Source organism: Elaeis guineensis, chromosome 16 (genome assembly GCF_000442705.2).
Source record: "Elaeis guineensis isolate ETL-2024a chromosome 16, EG11, whole genome shotgun sequence".
NCBI classification, from domain to species: Eukaryota; Viridiplantae; Streptophyta; class Magnoliopsida; order Arecales; family Arecaceae; genus Elaeis; species Elaeis guineensis.
Window position 1 is genome coordinate 11,373,698 of NC_026008.2, and position 19,026 is coordinate 11,392,723.

General features: G+C 35.2%; 1 non-coding gene across 1 annotated transcript; it reads left to right on the forward strand.

Moving 5' to 3' along the window:
- The first annotated feature begins 17,114 nt into the window (after nt 1-17,114).
- LOC114913351 (small nucleolar RNA R71) lies at nt 17,115-17,220 on the forward strand. The gene has a single exon (XR_003799360.1). It is a non-coding gene; the product is annotated as a small nucleolar RNA R71 (small nucleolar RNA).
- The last annotated feature ends 1,806 nt before the right edge of the window (nt 17,221-19,026 follow it).

Genomic DNA, 19,026 nt, shown 5'->3' on the forward strand with positions numbered 1-19,026 from the left:
TTAGTTGGATCTAGGGTAATCCTTGACTTTTGCCCAATAAGGATAAGGCACCCCTTCTTGAGGATGATGAGAACTATCATTCCCTACTTGATGTTGAGGTGCCAATGCTGATAGAGCTAGTGATCAAATAGGCATTGTATGATGCCGGCATAGGTTTGGCATTACATTGGGGTATAGCTGATTTCATTTGATTTAGCATTTTTTTTTAATGTTCTATCATTGGCTTTCATACTTACTGTTGGATTTCTAAGTGATTAACATGCAGATTTTTTCATCTCACAAGAACACGCAGAGGAAAGATAAAATTAAAACAATTTTAATCCTAGGCATGCTTGGATCTAATCCTAAATCACCTAAGGATCTATTAACATGCTTGAAATAAATTTATGCATCAGATTTGAAATTAAAAGTCAGAAGGAAGGATCGATTACCTTAATCGCTTTCCTTTGATCTTACTCAAATCAGATTCAGTGGATGTCTGAGATTTTTGTTAGAGCCGTGCAAGCACCCGACCTTTGCTGGTATCTACATGGAGATGATCTGATTGAACCACTGAGGCCATTATAGTGCTAGCACCTTACAGGCCTCACTCCTTAATTTGGATCTGGATCTTCTTCTAGAACTCAAAAAAGAAGGCTGCAGCACGAACCCTTCATATTGATCTGATAGAATTTGAATAGGATGCCAAGAAGAGAAAGAAGAACCCTTCTTCTTCTCTCTCTCTCTCTAATCTCTCTTTAGATATGATCTTAAGAAAAGTAGGGCATGGAGATATGGAAGAAAGGAGGGAGGGCGTTGAGATGAGAAGCCTTGCGATGGGAAGAGAGCACCTTAATATATCTCACGCACCACTTCCTCTCTTCTTATTTTTGTTGCACAAAAAATATAACTCCCAATGCCCAGTATGATAATGATAGGATTCTATTCTTAATTTGAATCAAATTCAAAAAAAAATAGAGTCAAAAAGGGAGAGAGAGAGTCCCGAAGAGGTGGGGCACCAACTATTGGTGCCCCTCTCTTTTCATGCTCACAAGGATGCACACCCTCTCTCTTTCTATGTGAAAGAAGAGAGAGAAGCCCAGTGGGTTGGCTTCCTAATTTGATTGGATTTAAAATTGAGTTTAATTTGAATCCAATTCGAGTTCGATTCAAATCAAATTCAAAAAGGCTATCCAATCTGATCTAACCAGGATTGAAATCCAAGTCCAACTTGAATAATTAAACCCAATTAGCCATAAATTAAGTTCAAATCTAATTAAATTAAATCTGATTTAAATTAATTAGAACTTGATTCATAATTTAATTAAGCTCAATTACATCGCAACACGTGTAATTAAGTCCCTTATGCTAATAATTAGCAGTTACTAAATATGTAACCTTTACATAATTAGTAGTTCCTAAATTTATAACTCTTACAAATTAATTCAAATCATCAATCTAATTGATAATTTGATCATGATCCAAGCTATTGATCAAGTCGTGCTTCTTTTGTATATGACCTCTTAAGTTCTATTCTGTCTGGTAATAAGACATACCATGATCTCCATTATAGTATCATCGAAGCTCTTTTCGATGGATTGGAACGATTCTAACTCAACCCAATAAGGATCATTGATCTGAAAAAAATCCTAGTGAGTTCTCACAATTCACCAGTGACGTCTAATAATATATAGTGACAACCCAGTAGAACAGAAAGGTAAACTCCTAGGTATAGTTATTGTGTGATCAAGTTCTTCTATCGAGAGTCTCGACAGGATGCAGATCATGAAACTCATCAGATTCTAAGCATCCATCATATTCAAAACTTAATTAGCTTGAGTCTAATCATGAATCTCATAAATTTTTTTTTTCATTATCACGCTGCCGTAGCCACAGACTTAAGGACTCAGCCTCTTAGGTCGCATAGGACTACTCCTTAACTACTAAGACTGATAGATCTCCTATAAGCGCACACCTACTCTTATAGTGAATCTACTGCAGCCAACGAACACCGCAATATTTCGAATGGCTAGGGATAATATTTATATGTTGTCAAACTATAACAATCTCACTGTGAGCAGTAGAAGCACCGTAGATCGAAGAACTACTCACACAACTACAGCATTGAGATAGTCACTGATGAGTGAGTAGACATCCAAGTGACTTTTTATTCTTGATCACGCTCAGTACCGTTATTTTCTAACAACCACTTGCACTCTCGCTCTAGTATCCCCATACTGTAGACTCAAGATTCATCTATCCAAAGAGAAGCGATCCGTGCACCGATCTTGATGGATCAATCACTGTTCTCATGATGATTCAATGATCGAAAGTAATTCAAGAGTTAATCTTTAATGACACATGTCTCAAATTCTCAACTCTTGAGAATATGTATCATTGACAATTAACTCTTTGGACAATTCTAGGATACATTACTTTAGAATGAAAATAATTATCCATATTATTAATTTTAATAAATCAAGTATAAAAATATGTCTTAAAATTAATATAATGTATCAGTCAATAATTGATTTTTCAGATCATACATCCAATAATCTCCCACTTGACTTAAAGTCAATTGCCCACAAACCTAAATCCCATCTTTTCAAGATAGACTTCAGTCTTCAGCTAGCTAAATAACTTAGTTAGTGGGTCCACCACATTATCTGTTGGGTCTACTCTCTTCATCTTGACATCTTCTATATTGAGATAGTCGTGTATTATCTGAAGTAACCTTTCCATGTGCTTGGTATTCTGATGAGACTAAGGCTCCATTAGCTAAGGGCTATAGTGCTGATATTATTACTATGATGACATCTCATGACATCAAATTGCAATAACATTATTTGAACCAGAAGACCTTACCTAGCATCTTTGGAAATGGTGACTAACTTAGCTTCCATAGGACATGCAATGATTGGCTATTTGAAACTCTTCCAATCTACCAATTTCCTCATTGCGCACATCCTGATATAGACTCTTTACCATCAATGTCAGATGCAAAATCTGAGTTTGTGTATCCTTAAACCCCGCTACTCAAATCCTCTTCTAAAAATCAAGAACAAATTTTTAGTGCTTCTCAAGTATTTAAGGATGTTCTTCACAGCTATCCTGCGTCGTACATTTAGATTCGACTGATATCTACTTGTGACACTCACAGCAAGATTATATCAAGTCGAGTACATTGCATGGCATTCATGAGGCTTTCTATAGTTGAAACATGAGGGATCCAGCTAATGAGCTAAATCTCCTCAGATGTGATTGGATATATCTTCTTGGAGAGATACTTGCTTTGCTTGAGGGGTAAAAATTTTCTTTTTAAGTTTCTATGCTGAACCTCTTTAGCACCTCCTTTATGTATTTTTATTGTAAAAGGCCTAGCATCCTTTCAGATCTATCTTTATAGATCTTTATCTCAATGATATAGGATGCTTCCCAAGATTTTTTATGAAGAATTTTTTAAACAATCATATTTTAATCGAAGTCAGCATAGGAACATCTTTCTTAATCAGGAGAATTTCATCCTCCTACTGACCCTCTTATAAATACATGGCTCTTCTCATTCCTGATGAAATCAAACAATTTGATCACATTAAATATTCTAACTTCGAGATGCTTGTTTCATCCTATTGCAGCTTACTTATCTTGTGATCTCCATTACTAAAAGTGAAACCCAAAAGGCTGCCCCATATAGATATCTTCCTCAAGATATTCATTCAGAGAGATAGTTTTTACATCTATTATCAGATTCATAATCATGGTATGCTGCAAAATCAAGCAATATCTAGATAGATTTTTAGCATGGCTATAGGCAAAAAATCTCCTGATAGTCAATGCTTTTACGTTAACTATAATTTTTCACCATAAGCCTCACTTATAGGTCTATACCTATTTATCCGAATCTATCTTTCTTTTGTAGATTCTTAAATATCCAATAGGTACTATATCTTTTGATGGATCTACTAAGGTCAAACTTGGTTGGAATGCATCAAATTAACCTTTGACTTTATTGCTTCCATCTATTTTTTGAAATTGATGTCTAACATCATCTCATTGTATGTTTTGAGATCATCTCCATATTTTCTATATCCTATGAGAAATATTTCTGCTACTTTTTTTGTTAGAATACCTTGAGTATCTTTCAAAAGGATGAAAAATCCTACTCGATCTATGAGGTGGAAGAAATCCTACAATAATTGGCTTAGATTAAATGGGTTCAGCCAGATCTTCAGCTTGTTGCTCTTTAAAGACTTTTCTTCGAGCTCAATTTTCTCCCACTACCACCATCTTGGATAAATTATTTTTCAAGAATGTGGTATGATGGGTCATGTTAGGAAATAGGTAGGCTTGTATGCATAGATTTCAAAATAATTTTGAAACGATAGCAGAAGTAGATTTAGGTTAAACTCTTTAATCTCATATGCAATAGATCAATTCTATTAACTACCCATGTCTGAATCTACAACATGCACATAATCTAAAAATAAAATAAAATAATATTGAGATCGGATCTCAATATCTTTGCACAGATCATACTATACCATAGTCGATGATCATAGATCTAAATGGTTCTTCTAGCCATGCACGTGTCTGGTCTCCACAGGTATCCACACGAGGATTCATTCCAATCAGAGGTGGGTGTCTTCATCGGGGTGCTAGTTCTCTTACAGAAGACTCTTCTTTGATAGCTGAAGTAGCTTCCTCTCAGATCTCACAGACTCTCTTGAGATAGAGAAGAATGCGGGAAGAATAGGGAAGAGAAAGAGGAGACTCGGCTTAGAGAAAATAATTTTCTCTCTTGATTTTCTTATGCTCGGGCATCCAACTTTTGGACCCCTTTTATAGGGAGGAGGTGATTAGGGTTTAGGAGAAGCACCACACCCATGACACGCCACATCAAATATGGGGCATCCCATAATTTTAATGCTAACAATGTGAGGCACGAGAAAAAAAATCAGATCTCTTTCTCACACCCACAACTTTCTCAATGTGAAAAACAATTAGGTTTGGCGCCATAACAACTTTCCTTTTATTCCTTATTTGTTTCCTTCTTATCTCTTATTTGTTTCCTTCTTATCTCTTATCTCTAGATTTGAATCAAATTCAAAATAGGAAAGAGATAAGAGGATGACTCATCACATGAGTGCCGCCCCCACCCTTTCTGTGCCCTCCTCTCTTTCATGCAAACTTTCTCATGCCAAACAACTTTAACGTGAAATATTTTCAGCATGAAACCCAAGGCGTGCGCTAGGGGAGAGAATCTCAGGGTTTTGGGACTCTGGATTTTCTATTTTGATTCAAACCAAATCTGATTTGGTTTGACCCAAATAGAAGAAGGAACCTAATCAAATTAAGAACCTAATCTTCTCAATAAATTTTTAATCCAATTAGAAATTAATTGAACTCAAATTCTGATCAAATCAGAAATTAGTCTCCCTCGCAATTAGGCTTAATCCAATCAAACCCAATCCAAGTCAAACTAAATCTAATTCAATTAGACTTGATCCGAACCTTATTCTCAATCGAATTGAACCAATTAGTAATCTAATTGCTAATAAATTCTCTTATAATTCACTAACACTTAGTGGATTACATAATTATAACTTTTGCTTAAGGTCAATCATCAATCACATTGATGATTTTATCCTTCAATGATTCATAATCGTCGATCAACTATCTGATCAGACAAGAATCTCTTTTGTGTATAATCTCATAAATTCTATTCTATTTGATAGTGAGATATATTTTGATCTCCATCACAATATCATTGAAACTCTTTTCGATAGATTGGAATAATTCCAACTCTATCCTTCGAGGGTCATCGATCATCAAGACAATGCTCAATGAGTCCCACAATCCATCAGTGACACCTAGCAGTATGTAGTGACAATCCAGCAGAATGAAAGTAATGAATCTCTAGGTGCAGTTACCGTAGAGTTCGATTCTTCTATGGTGAGTCCTGATAAGATGCAAGTCAAGGATAACTCGTTAAATCCGTTCATCCATCATATGTCAAATTCAATCGGCTCGAGTCTGTGTGAAACCTTATGACAACTTCTTTCCATCATTTACCTACCATGGTCATAGATTTTAGGACTCAATCTCATGAATTGTATAGGTCTCTCCCTATCTATCCAGATCAATAGATCCCATCTTCGTCCACATCCTATTCCTACAATGGACCTACTGTAGCCAACATACACCCTAAGATTTCGAATGGCTAGAGAACCAAGTGATTGTGTAGTCAAACTACAATAATCTTATTGTGAACAGTCGAAGCATCGCAGGTCAAAGAATTATCTACACCATTGCAACTTTGAGTAAGTCAGGTAGCCATCCTAGTGACTTCTCATGTTGGTCATGCTCAGTACCTTTGATCTCTATCAAGCACCTGCACTCTCACTTCAGTATTCCCACACTATTGACTCGAGACTCATCTATCCATGAAAGAAAGTAATCTATGCATCGATCTATCCGGATCAGTCACCATCCCCATGATGATCTATCAATCGAGAGCATTTAGGAATAACTACTAATGACACGTGCCTCAAATTTTTAACTCTTGAAAATATATGTCATCATCCATTAATTCTTCGGATGATTCATAGACACAATCATAACACAACATGAATGAAAAAGTAATTCAAATTTTATTTATTTCAAAATTCAATTACAAAGTTATATCTCTAGAATGTATACGTGTCAGCCAATCTGATTTCTAGGATATACATCTAATAAATTCTGACTTGACCTAAAGCCAATTGATCATAAATCTAAGCTCCATCTTCTCAAGATAAGCTTCAGTCTTCTATTGACTCAATGACTTAGTCAGTGGGTCATCCACATTCTCTATGGAGTCAACTCTCTGTACCTTGATGAACTTCTTCTTAAGGTATGTGCGAATCAGATGAAACTACTACTCGATGTACTTAGACTTCTGATGAGATCTCGATTTCTTAACAAGCGCTATGGCATCATTGTTGTCATAGAAAAGAGGAACGGCATCACACCCAGCTTCGCAATGAACTTCTTGAATCAGAATCCTTCCTTAGCAGCCTTTGATGCAGCGATGTACTCTGTCTCCATGGTGGAATCTACAATAATCAATTGCTTAAAATTTTTCCAGCTAATCGCACCACCATTACACAGGAATATAAAACCTGATGTAGACTTTCTATCATCAACATTAGACATAAAGTTTGAGTCTGTGTATCCCTATACTCGTAGGTCTCTTCCTCTAAAGACTAAGAAGAGATCTTTAGTCTTTCTCAAGTACTTAAAGATATTCTTCACATCGATCCAGTGTTCCTCACCTGATTCGACTGATATCTACTTGTGATACTTACAACAAAAGCAATATCAGGTTGAGTACATAGCATTGCATACATGAGGCTCCTTGTAGCCAAAGCATAAGAGATCTTGCTCATATGCTGAATCTTCTCAGATATGTTACGGCACATCTTCTTAGAGAGATGAACTCCATGCCTAAAGGGTAACAGACCCCTCTTTGAGTTTTTCATGCTGAATCACTTCAGCACTTTCTCTATGTACAGTTGCTGTGACAAACTTAGCATCCTCTTAGATCTATCTCTATAGACCTTTATTCCCAAAATATAGGATGCTTCTCCAAGGCTTTTCATGGAGAACTCTTTGGACAACCAAAGTTTAATAGAAGTCATCATGGGAATGTCATTCTCAATTAGGAGGATGTCATCCACGTACAATACGAGGAATGTGACAGCCCTTCCACTGATCTTCTTGAACATGCATGGTTCTTTCTCATTCTTGATGAAATCAAATAATTTGATCATATCATTGAATCGAGTATTCCAACTTCGAGTTGTTTACTTTAGTCCATAGATGGATCTTTATAGCTTGCAGACCTTGTGATCTCCATCACTGGATTTGAAACCCAGAGACTACTCCATATAGATATCTTCCTCAAGATATTTATTCAGGAAGGTAGTCTTCACATTCATCTATCATATCTCATAGTCATGAGCTGCTGCAATAGCAAGTAGTGTTCGAATGGACTTCAGGATGGCAACTAGCAAGAAAGTCTCCTGATAGTCAATGTCTTCGTGCTTACTATAACCTTTAGCCACAAGCCTCATTTTAAAGGTCTCCACGTTTCCAGCCAAGCTGATTTTTCTCTTAAAGATTCATTTATATCCAATAAAAACTATTTTTTCTGGTAGATCTACTAAGATCCAGATCTGGTTGGTATGTATTGAGTTAATCTCTGATCTCATCGCTTCTAACCATTTCTCGGAGTCAATGTCTGACATTGCCTCACATAGATTTTAGGATCATCAATATGGTCCATATTATCTATGAGAAATATTTTCTCTACATCCTCTATCAGTATACCCATGTATCTTTCAGGAGGGTGTGAGATCCTAGTAGTTCTACGAGGTGGAATGGGTTCCACAGGCTCTATGGCTCATTACTCTTCAAAGACACTCTCTTCGAGTTGAATTTTTCTTCCACTACCTTCATCTTAAATAAAATCTTTCTAAGAATTTGGCATGCCGGCTCATAATCTCATTGTGATCCTTCTAGAGATAAAAATAGTACTCCAAATACTTTTTTGGATATCCTATAAAACGAGCTCCCATAGATCTAGCCTCTAACTTGTCTGTCTGTTGATGTTTGACATAGGCCAGACATCTCTAAATTTTGAGGTAACCAAAATTTGACTTCTTATCATGTCATATCTCATATGGTGTAGTAGGAACAGAATTAGAGAAAATCTTATTAATTAAGTAATTGACTGCCATTAAGGCATATCCTCATAGAAATAAAGGTCGGTGAAGTTCATCATGGATCGAGCTATATCCAATAGGATTCGATTTCTCCATTCTGAAACTCTATTGAGCTGAGGTATTTCAGGTAGAGTCTATTAAGAGACTGCCATTTTTGTTGAGATAATTGAAAAATTCTCTACTCAAATATTCTCCTCCTCGATCTGATTGAAGTACATTGAGTGATTTTTTAGTTTGCTTTTCTCCTTCAGATCTGAATTCTTTGAACCTTCCAATGTCTTCAGATTTATGTCTCATAAGAAATACATACCCATATCATGACAAATCATCAATAAAGATGATAAAGTAGAGATAACCTCCTCTGACTAGTATATCAAATGGGCCGCATATATCAGTATGTACCAGAGCCAGTACCTCAGTGGTCCTTTCTCTGTGCCTTACAAAGGGAAGCTTGATCATTTTTTCCTAAAGACAGGACTCACAGACTGGAAATGACTTATCCAAGAATGAGTCTAAAAGACCATCTTTCACCAGTCTATTGATCCTTTCTTCTCCGATATGACCTAGCCTAAGGTGCCATATATACTTTAGGTTAACCCTATCTCTGGATCTCTTAGATCCAATAGCACTCATAGTTTGCTTGGATATATTAATTGACTCATCCGCATTAGCATGCAAATGGTAGAGACTATTGATTAAGTGACCACATGCTATCATTTTATTTTCAAAATAAATGGTACAATGGTCCTTATAGAAATAATTTCATAGTCATCCTGCGTTAAGCATGAAACAGAAATCAAAATTCTGCTCGCATTACACACACAGTAATAGTCTCTTAGTTCTAGACAGAAATCAGATGGTAGTCGAAGAGGATAGGTTCCTACAGCCACAACAGTAACTCTTGCTCTATTGCCTATACGTTGGGTTATTTTTCCTAGCTTCAACTTTTTACAATCCTTAAGATTCTACATTGAAGTACACAAATGTACATTAGAATCAGAGTCTATTATCCAATTGATAGTAGAAGAAACCATAAGGTTAGTATCAATCACGAGCAAGTCCGACATACCTTCTAAAGGTGTATCTCTTGAACTCTTCAAGATCTCTATCAACATTTTCTGATCTAAAACACAATCTAGATTCTTAAAACTCAAAATACCTTTCAAGTCCTTAAGCTAATCCTTACAGTAGGATCCTGACATTTGGTTGATTTCTAAGATGTGGGCTAGACTATTAGAGATAAATAATTTCTTATAGAGAGAAGAAGTTTCTAGTTAGACTTTTATAATTAATTTTAGTTTATTTTAAAAAAATTATTTTAAAAATAAACTTAGCTCCCACTATTTCCATAGAGCTCCCACTAATTTTTCGAATCCTAATACTTCTTGGGTTGGGAAGCAGAAACTCCTTTGCGAGTTAAGATTTCTAGTGGATATTGTAGTCCCATCGATTTGCACATCACCTCACCTGATAGATCTTGGTAAATGTGTCAACCAATAGATAGATAATTCTTATCTAATACTTCTTAAGCAAATTGTAGTGGATTTGGTCTCTAAGTCCTGAAATCTCATCTAACAGATATTGACCTCATTCTTTAGTTAAGTCAGACCTACCATTGAGCGTGAGTGAAGCCGTCATTGGACCCTCACCTGACAGATCTTGAGCCCAACCTCATCTTTACCCCGCATTTAGAGCGGTTGCTTCTCCTCTAATGCAACTAGCCCACTGTATCTAGTCGAGTACAATTAATATCAGAGAGGGCATGGCACTCTACAATGGTGGAAGATCCCTCGACTTTATTATCGAGGAGGTTTTAAATTCAGGTCTTTTCTAAGTAGTCATATACATCTCATGTAAATGACAGATTTGGTTCAGATCAGCACATCTTATGTCTGACTAACTAAGTTCAGGTAAGTACATCTCATGTCTGATTAACTTGATTTAGGTCAGCACATCTCATGTCTGATTAATCTGATTTATATCAGCATATCTTATGTCTAATCAATCTGATTTGGTTCCGCACATCTCATGTTTGATCAACCTGATTTAGATTAGCACATCTCACGTCTAATTAATCTGGTTTAGGTCAGTACATCTCATGTTTGATCAACTTAGTTGGTATGGGTGAACTCGAGTCAACAAGTAACCTAATACAAAACTTAGTCTCCCAAAATGGTCAGATAAGTCAAGATGAGTAGGGGTCCCCTCATTGCTTTTCTTAGATACCAACGAATTGATTAGGTTAGGCAACGAAATCAATTAAAGAACCACCATCTAAGTACTTATCTTAGACACCAAATTGATCAATTAGAATCGATCAGATTGGCCTATTGACTGGGGTCCGAACCATAGAGCTAAATTTGATCTTGAGTTAATCAATTCACATCAAAATATGAATCAATATGACCAACTACAACTAAACTCGACTTTGAGCCCCTTTGATCTAATCCTAACCAACCATTGATTAGGTTCGATCGATTGCTCAAAATCGATAAAGGATTTTAACCTGATCTAATCAATTAACCCTAATGTAGCTTGATCACTAATCTAATTTGTTCAACCCATACTCACATGCAATAACATAATTTTTAAATTCTAAAATACTTTTTAGATTGTGTTTCATTGCATGTATTAATGGCTTATGATCATGAAATTATTTCAGATCTAAACCTAAAGTCATAAATCTCATATATATATAGTTTTAGATCTAAACTACTAAACATATATCACATATATTATTTTTAGATCTAAAACTAAAATTATATATATCTCATACGTGCTAAATTAGATCTAAAATAATGATTAAAATCAGTTCACATCAAACTAGGATAATCTTTTTAATATAGGGGTTAAACCCTATATCAGGATAACCGTATAGCAGTCCGATATATTCTTTAATTATTCTAATTTTAGATCTAAATATGAATAAAGATATATCATATATATCTATTTTTAGATCTAAAAGATTGATTTAAAAATTTTAAAAATAATTTTTAAAATCAAACAATCTTGTGCTAGAACAACTTTTTTAATATAGAGGATAAACTTGATCACTGTCATAGATATCAAAATTAAATCACTAACTCAAAACTATGTAGATAGTAGTGAGTCAGGTTCGTATCTACAGGGATCGTGTTGTTACGGTTTAGTTATTTTAATCTTAAATTGAAGATGAATAGAAGTTCATTAATTAGAAGACTACTAAATAAGTGAGCAAAAAAATAAAGAACTTAATGAAAGATTAACTTCAAATATGAGAGAAGTTTTCAGGATCTCAACTATTTTCTTATTTGGCAGTTGGTACCCTTTTTAATATGCCTTTACTTTGATATCTAAATAATAAAGATATAACTTATCTTAGAGAGTACGGTCCGTATCCGTTAGATCATGATTCATCTCTTAAAGTTATAGGCTTGTCTAAATTATCTAGATGCAAAAGAGAGGTTTTTATTTAAAGATAATCTATCCCAAGAACATAAACTGTATCCGTAGATCACAGCTCATCCCAAGGGTAATAGATTATTCTAGATTAAAGATTTATACAAAAAAAAATAAAGAAATAAAAATATAAGTAAATAAAATCAATCTTCATTGCATCTTAAAGAAGAATACATAAAATCTCACAATAAAATGCACTGTCAAAACAAAATTATAGAGATCTCTGGAGATGTGGTTGTCTAGTCGGCCATCGGGAGATTATTCACCATGATCTGCATCCTGGACTCTGGAGATTCTTTTTCTTTGACTTAGAGAAGATCTTCAATAGTAAGGAGAGGAGATTTGGTGGAGAATAGACTAAAAAAAGTGGATTTGGAAGAGGTTGGAGGGTGGAAGAGGGTTGCCAGAATTTTTAAGCTACAGTTTATAGGGCTGAAAAGAGAGAAAGATTTGCAGGACTTTTTGGAGGCTTTTGGATGTGAGATTTTTATAATTTGTAGGGGATTGATGGAGGTTTGGGACAATAGGGTTTGAGAGAAAAAGGTTGTACCTATGGTTGGCTAAAAATCTGGGAAGATAAGATTAGCGCAAAGAAAGGCTATGGCGTGGAACCTAAGGCTATGGGGATTTGGACGTGAGAAAGGCTTATTGGCATGGAAAAGGCTGATGGATCCTTAAAAAAAGCCTTGAAGACTTATTTATAGAGTGAGGAGTGGTCTTTTAGGGTTTGGAGATGTGAGTTAAGAAAGAAAAGAGTGGTGGTGCATGAGAGAGAAGCTTGGATGGCACTAGGGTTTTGTGCATGAGAGAAAAGGAGCATAGGGTTTTTTATGTTTTGGCATGTAATAAAAGGAAGAGAGGGGGCACGATTTGTATAAGAAAGAATGGAGAAGGGAGCATGGGATATGGGATGCATCTAAAAAGTTTTATCATGAGATGAATGGGGGGCGACAATTAGGGTTTCATGAAAAGAACGGTAGGAGCATGAATAAGGATCTTAGATCAAGCATCTTGCTTCTCCTCTGTTGATCAATAAGTCATGTTCCCACTTGATCTTCATGAAGAGCAATCTTTTAATCTGAACCCTTGATATTTAAGTCATGTTCATACTTGGTTCTATATATCTTCTAATTTGCGCCCTTGATTGGAGAGGTTGCTTCTTGACTCTTGATTTTTAAGTCACGTTCACACTGGAATGGGAGTTGGTTGCCTAATTTACTTGAATCTGATCCGATTTGAGTCTAATTTGAATCGTATGAATCCAAACTCCTAATTACCTGCAAAATAGACTAAAGAGTATCAAATACTAATAAATAAAGAATAATTAAATAGAATTATGTGCCTCTAGTGACTTAATTCAAGTATTCAACCTCAATTTGAACTTTACTCATCCTTAAGTAAAATAGAAAAATTAGCAATGGATACTGACTCGGCCTTGAATTAAAGGTTAGATTAGACATCCCTAAAGATAGTTGATATCCGACTAGACTATTGAAGAGGTACTTCATCAAATTATTAATTCGATCTAATTAGTGGTTTAAGTGTTAGCCATAAAAATTGTTAGAGATCTTTTTTCACCAACTCTCATCTTTACTCTTTAAATCCTCTAACTTGATGTGAGCTGGATTTATTATCTTCTCGTAATTTAGTCCCCTTATTATCTATATTTTTTTCACTTTTTTTTAATATTTACATGTACAGTCGGTGCAATATCCTAACCCCTTAAGGTTTCTAATTAACTCTTGTAGCAATCTTTAGATCAATGACTCCCAAACCAGAGTGTTTTAGGGTATTAGGTATAGAACACCCTTCAGGCTTATTGACTCAAGTCAAAAAGGCTGCGAGTTAAGACTAACTTTGCAAGAGATTTTTTTTACATTCTCATCTTTTGACACGAACAACAATGCTTGCTTAGGCGAAGAGATCCAATTACTCAACGAGAAATGCTAAAAATCTATTTTATAAAGGTGGATTTTCTTTTTTGCAAATACTAAAAGAAACTTTTGCATGCCTCGACCTTTCCACCCAACTCACATGAAGCAGATTCTTCATTGAGATAGGTAAGAAGAGGGTTTTAGAATTACTCTATAATTTGGTCTGATCTAACCTTACCATTCATTGGATTTTCTTACTAATTTGTCTCTCAGTATCTCTAAAATTATTTAAATTATTAATCAATCATTGATTTGGGTGTCTAATTAACTTCTAATCAAGACAAATTTTGGGTATATAAAGCTAATTATTTTTGATCATACTTGAGGACTCACTTAAACTAATGTTAGTTATTCTCTCCTCCTAACTTAATTTTCATTGTCTCTAATGGAAGAAGAGAAAAACTTAAAAAAAAATGCAAAAGGAGGGATACCACCTGATTTGTTGTTGTTTGTAGATTCTTTCATGTTTCCTATAGGCCCTCATCGGATATTGATATTGCTCTCCCTCTAACTTAGCTAGTCATCCTTATTAGATTCTTACAGAATAAAAACTAGATAACTAAAAAATAAAATATTGGGTTGCCTCCCAACAAGCGTTAAGTTTAAGGTCTTGAGTCAGACCAAGTCAAGATTCATAGTGGTTCATAGACCGGCTCCACCTAATAGATGGGCTTAATCAACATAGTATGGCTATGCTTACCAAGACATGATTGTGCACATTGGCCATTTGCCCATGGAGGGTGATTAGAAGAAAGTATGAAAGTTGACCACTTCACCGAGACACACCATTTAGCTGCTTGCCACATTAGATTTTGGTCAGGCCATTTCACCACCTCGCATTCATCGATGTCCCACATAATCAGGTTCAAACTCCTTAAAATTTCTTCATCTGCATCAGTTTTCCCATAAGCTTATTGTACGTGGATAAAGGGGTCTATGTTGCTTAATTCAGTAATGGTCCATTTCATAACCCCTATATGGTCATCTGAAAGCTGTATTTCTTGGTCAGGGATTAGATCAGATGCAATGTAATCTGTTATTGCAGTGGTCCCTGGGAAGGTATCATTGGGTCCTAAAAGTGGCTCTATTTCTAATGTTGATGATAGGGAGGAAGCTAAGGGAGTCTTAGAGAGGTCAGATAGTGTCCCATATTTCTCAATCCATGGTGGGATGGCCAAAGAATAAGGCGTATCGATCAAATTGTTCACCTCATTAATGTATCCATCAATAGCGAAAGTGTCCACATTAAAATGGGCCAAACATTCTTGTAAAGGGTCTGAGTCGAGCAAGGTAGGGTTTTGTCCTCTACAATTTTCTCTGGCAAATTAATCTCACCATGGTCAAAAATGGGTAGTCCCTATGTTGCATTAAAAATATTCAACCTCAGCTTCTTATTTTCAAAAGACACATCCATAATCCTGATCCTACAGTTTATATAAGTATTGGCAGTCGCTAGGAAGGGTCTATCAAGGATGATAGGTATTTGGCAAGGATTGCTACCTGATTTCATATCTAGCACCAAAAAATCCACAGAAAAATAAAATTCATCCACTTTCACCAACACATCTTCCAACATTCCACAGGGCACCTTAACTGATCGATTTGCTAATTGTAGGGTACCATCGTAGGCTTTAATTCTCTAAATCCAAATAGATCATACATAGAGCTCAGGAGAAGGTTAACACTCGCACCCAAATCTAACAATGCTTTGTCAATGTGTAGGTTCCTTGTGACACAAGAGATGATAGGGGTACCTGAATCCTTAAGTTTAAGAGGGGTAGCATGTTGGAAGATTGAATTGGCTAAAATAATTTTTTTTCAAAATTTATGTTCTAGATTATTATTTTTATGTGCATAAATCTTTCAAGAACTTAGCATAGGTCAGGACCTATTTTCTTGCGTTAAGAAGGGGGAGATTGATTTGAACTTGTTTAAATAGTTCTAACATTTCATCTAGTTTACCCTTCTTGTTAAATGATATAGGGGATTGTAATGCACTCAGAAATAGAGCTTTGGGTAATTGAGGTGATGCTAAAGATATTGGTTCATCCCTTGCCCTAAGGTCCTCCTTCTCTTTGGTTGGTTCAGACTCAGTCAATTTTTCATTGGTTTTAGTCTTTTCAATTTTACCTGGTTGTTCTCTGACCTTACCATTCCTAGGGATCATAATAGATTTGGCTTGTTCGGGAAAAATCTCGTGGGTATTACAATTTTCAGCCCTATAGTGACCTCTAGGATTAGTCTCGGATTGACTGGGCAATTTGCCTTTTTCCCTCCTATTCAAAACTGTAGCTAGTTGTCCTACCTAGGCTTCTAGCTTTTCAATTGACTGTGTGTGGGAGTGCAAAATCTGTAGTTCTTCCAAAATCTTTTCAAGAGCAGCGTTTGAAGAAGATTGGGAGTTTTGTCCTTGTTGTGGGCATGGAACTGATTTATAAGCTCCCTTAGTGTAGTTGGGTCTGGGTACTAGGGGCCTTACAATAGGTTGTTGGGCCCAAGAAAAATTAGGATGGTTTTTCCAATCCAGATTGTAGGTGTTGGAGAAAAGATTGTATCCTAGTCTGAAATTATTTTGAGTTTGTACTTGATTGACTTGTTCATATATAAACTCAGAAAATTGATGTACAGTAGGACAATCATAAATATAATGAGCTGGATCTGAACATATTGAATAGACATCTATCACAGGTGTGGATGAGGTGCTGATGGACATTACTTACAGTATTCAGTTCATCATTTGAGATAATTTATCCACTCGACTGTGGATATCCATTGAGCTTCCTATTTTGTAAATCTCACCCCGTTTAGGCCCAAACATAGGAAGGTCTCTCTTGGTAGCAGACATGTGGTGCAATAAGTTCTCACTTAGGGTTTCAAATAGCTGTCAGACTTCATGCTCATTTTTTAGCATGAAGGTTCCACCACAGGATACATCAACCATTTGTCGGTGCTTCTCTGACAAGCCATATAGAAGCATTAGATTAGTTGCCATTTGGGTACAGCATGGTGGGGGTATTTTCTAATCAGTTCTTTTAATCTCTCCTAAGTCTCATTAAACATCTCCCCATCCAATTGGAAAAAATTAGTTATGGCCTTTCTGATTTGATTAGTTTTTCCTATTGAAAGATATTTTTTAAAAAAATTTCTCTGTAGTTGATCCCAGGTTGAAATTGTGATGGTATCCAAGGAGTTCAATCAATATTTGGCTTTGTCCTTCAACGAGAAAGAAAATAATTTCAATCGGAGAGTATCATCAGAGAAATTTTGAATTCTAACCATTGAACAGATTTTCAAGAATTCATCGAGATGTCTGTAGGGTCCTCATTAGCAAGTTCATAAAATGATGGAAGCATTTAGATGACACTTGATTTGATTTCATATTAAACTACCTCAACTGGAGGTGCCTGAATGCAAGGAGAGTAGGTAGAGTAAAGTACTCCTTCAGTTGCCTAGGTGGATTTGTCTTCTGGTTTTGGTCCATGTTCCTAGGTCTGTTGGCTCTAAAGATTCTTTCAATTTTAGAATCTAATGGTTAAATCTTGGGTTGCAATGAACGACGCCCAAGCATAAACCCTACAATTTATACCTTAGAGCAAACACAACCAATTCAATTTTTTTTTTTTGGATTTTTAGATATAAATAAAAGAAGAGTATGAAAGAAATTCTAAAGATAAAAGCCTATTGGGTCCTAAATCTAAGAAGTAGATGAGAAGAATTTAAGTTAGATTAGATATTTTCAGTTAGTAATCAAGTATGTCATTAATCCTAGCGACAGATTGTCCTAAATCTAGACAGCTCCAAACTATCAAGGTCACCTTCGAGTACTCCAAGTAGCAGACTAGATACTTAACTAGTCAGATAAGTGTAAAGTTGGTGGGGGTATCCCTGTTGCTTTCCTTAGACACCAACTGAGTTGGCCAGATAAATGAATGGAATCAATTAATGAACCACCATCCTTCAAGATGTAATCTCTAAACTATTTTTCTAGACACCATTTAAACTAACTAACCCTGATCCAGTCCCACTTATAGAGATTCTTATCCTATTGAGCTCGAGACGTCTTAGGGGCCAACATCTAATTGATTTTAGGTTAAAGGCTTAGGTTAATGCAAATGTAGGATGGTGGTTTGTGGGCCAAGAAAGGATGATGAAATCTCCACTTTATGTTGATTAGGATTTTGCCCTTAAGATATTTTATGAAATTATGCAATGCAAAAAAAAGAAAAGATATCTAAATTTGATGATTAATTAAGATTAAATTAATTTGTTTCTCTTTTTAGATTTTATAATTAAGTATCTAATTCTCTAAATAGATTATGAGATGTCAGTGTAAAGATTTGGTTAATTTTATAAAAATATAAGTTTGACTAAGTAAACTAGGCAAGTTAGAAAGCAAATAAAAGGTAGAAAGCAAATATAGCAAATATATATATTTTTTATTTTTTTTATGGATCAAGAGAATAAAAGGCAAGATGAAAAATAAAGTAATTAAAATAAGGACAAAAACAAGTAAAGCAGTTAACTAAGAAAGCAATAAATTAAAGAAAGTAGTAAATAATTTTTTTTATAGATTTTTATAAATTAAAGTAACTAAAATATGATTTCCAGTAATGGTACCAAAATTTGATCACTATCATAGGCATAAAAAATAAATCACTAACTAAAAACTATGTAGATAGTAGTGAGTCGGGTTCATATCCACCGGGATCACGTTGTTACGGTTAAGTTGTTTTCATTTTAAATTGAAGATAAATAGAAGTTGATTAATTAGAAGACTACTAAATAAGTGAGCAAGGAAATAAACAACTTAATTAAAGATTAACTTCAAATATGAGAGAAGTTCTCAGGATCTCAACTGTTTCTTTATTCGACAGTTGGTACCCTTCTTAATATATCTTTACTTTGATATC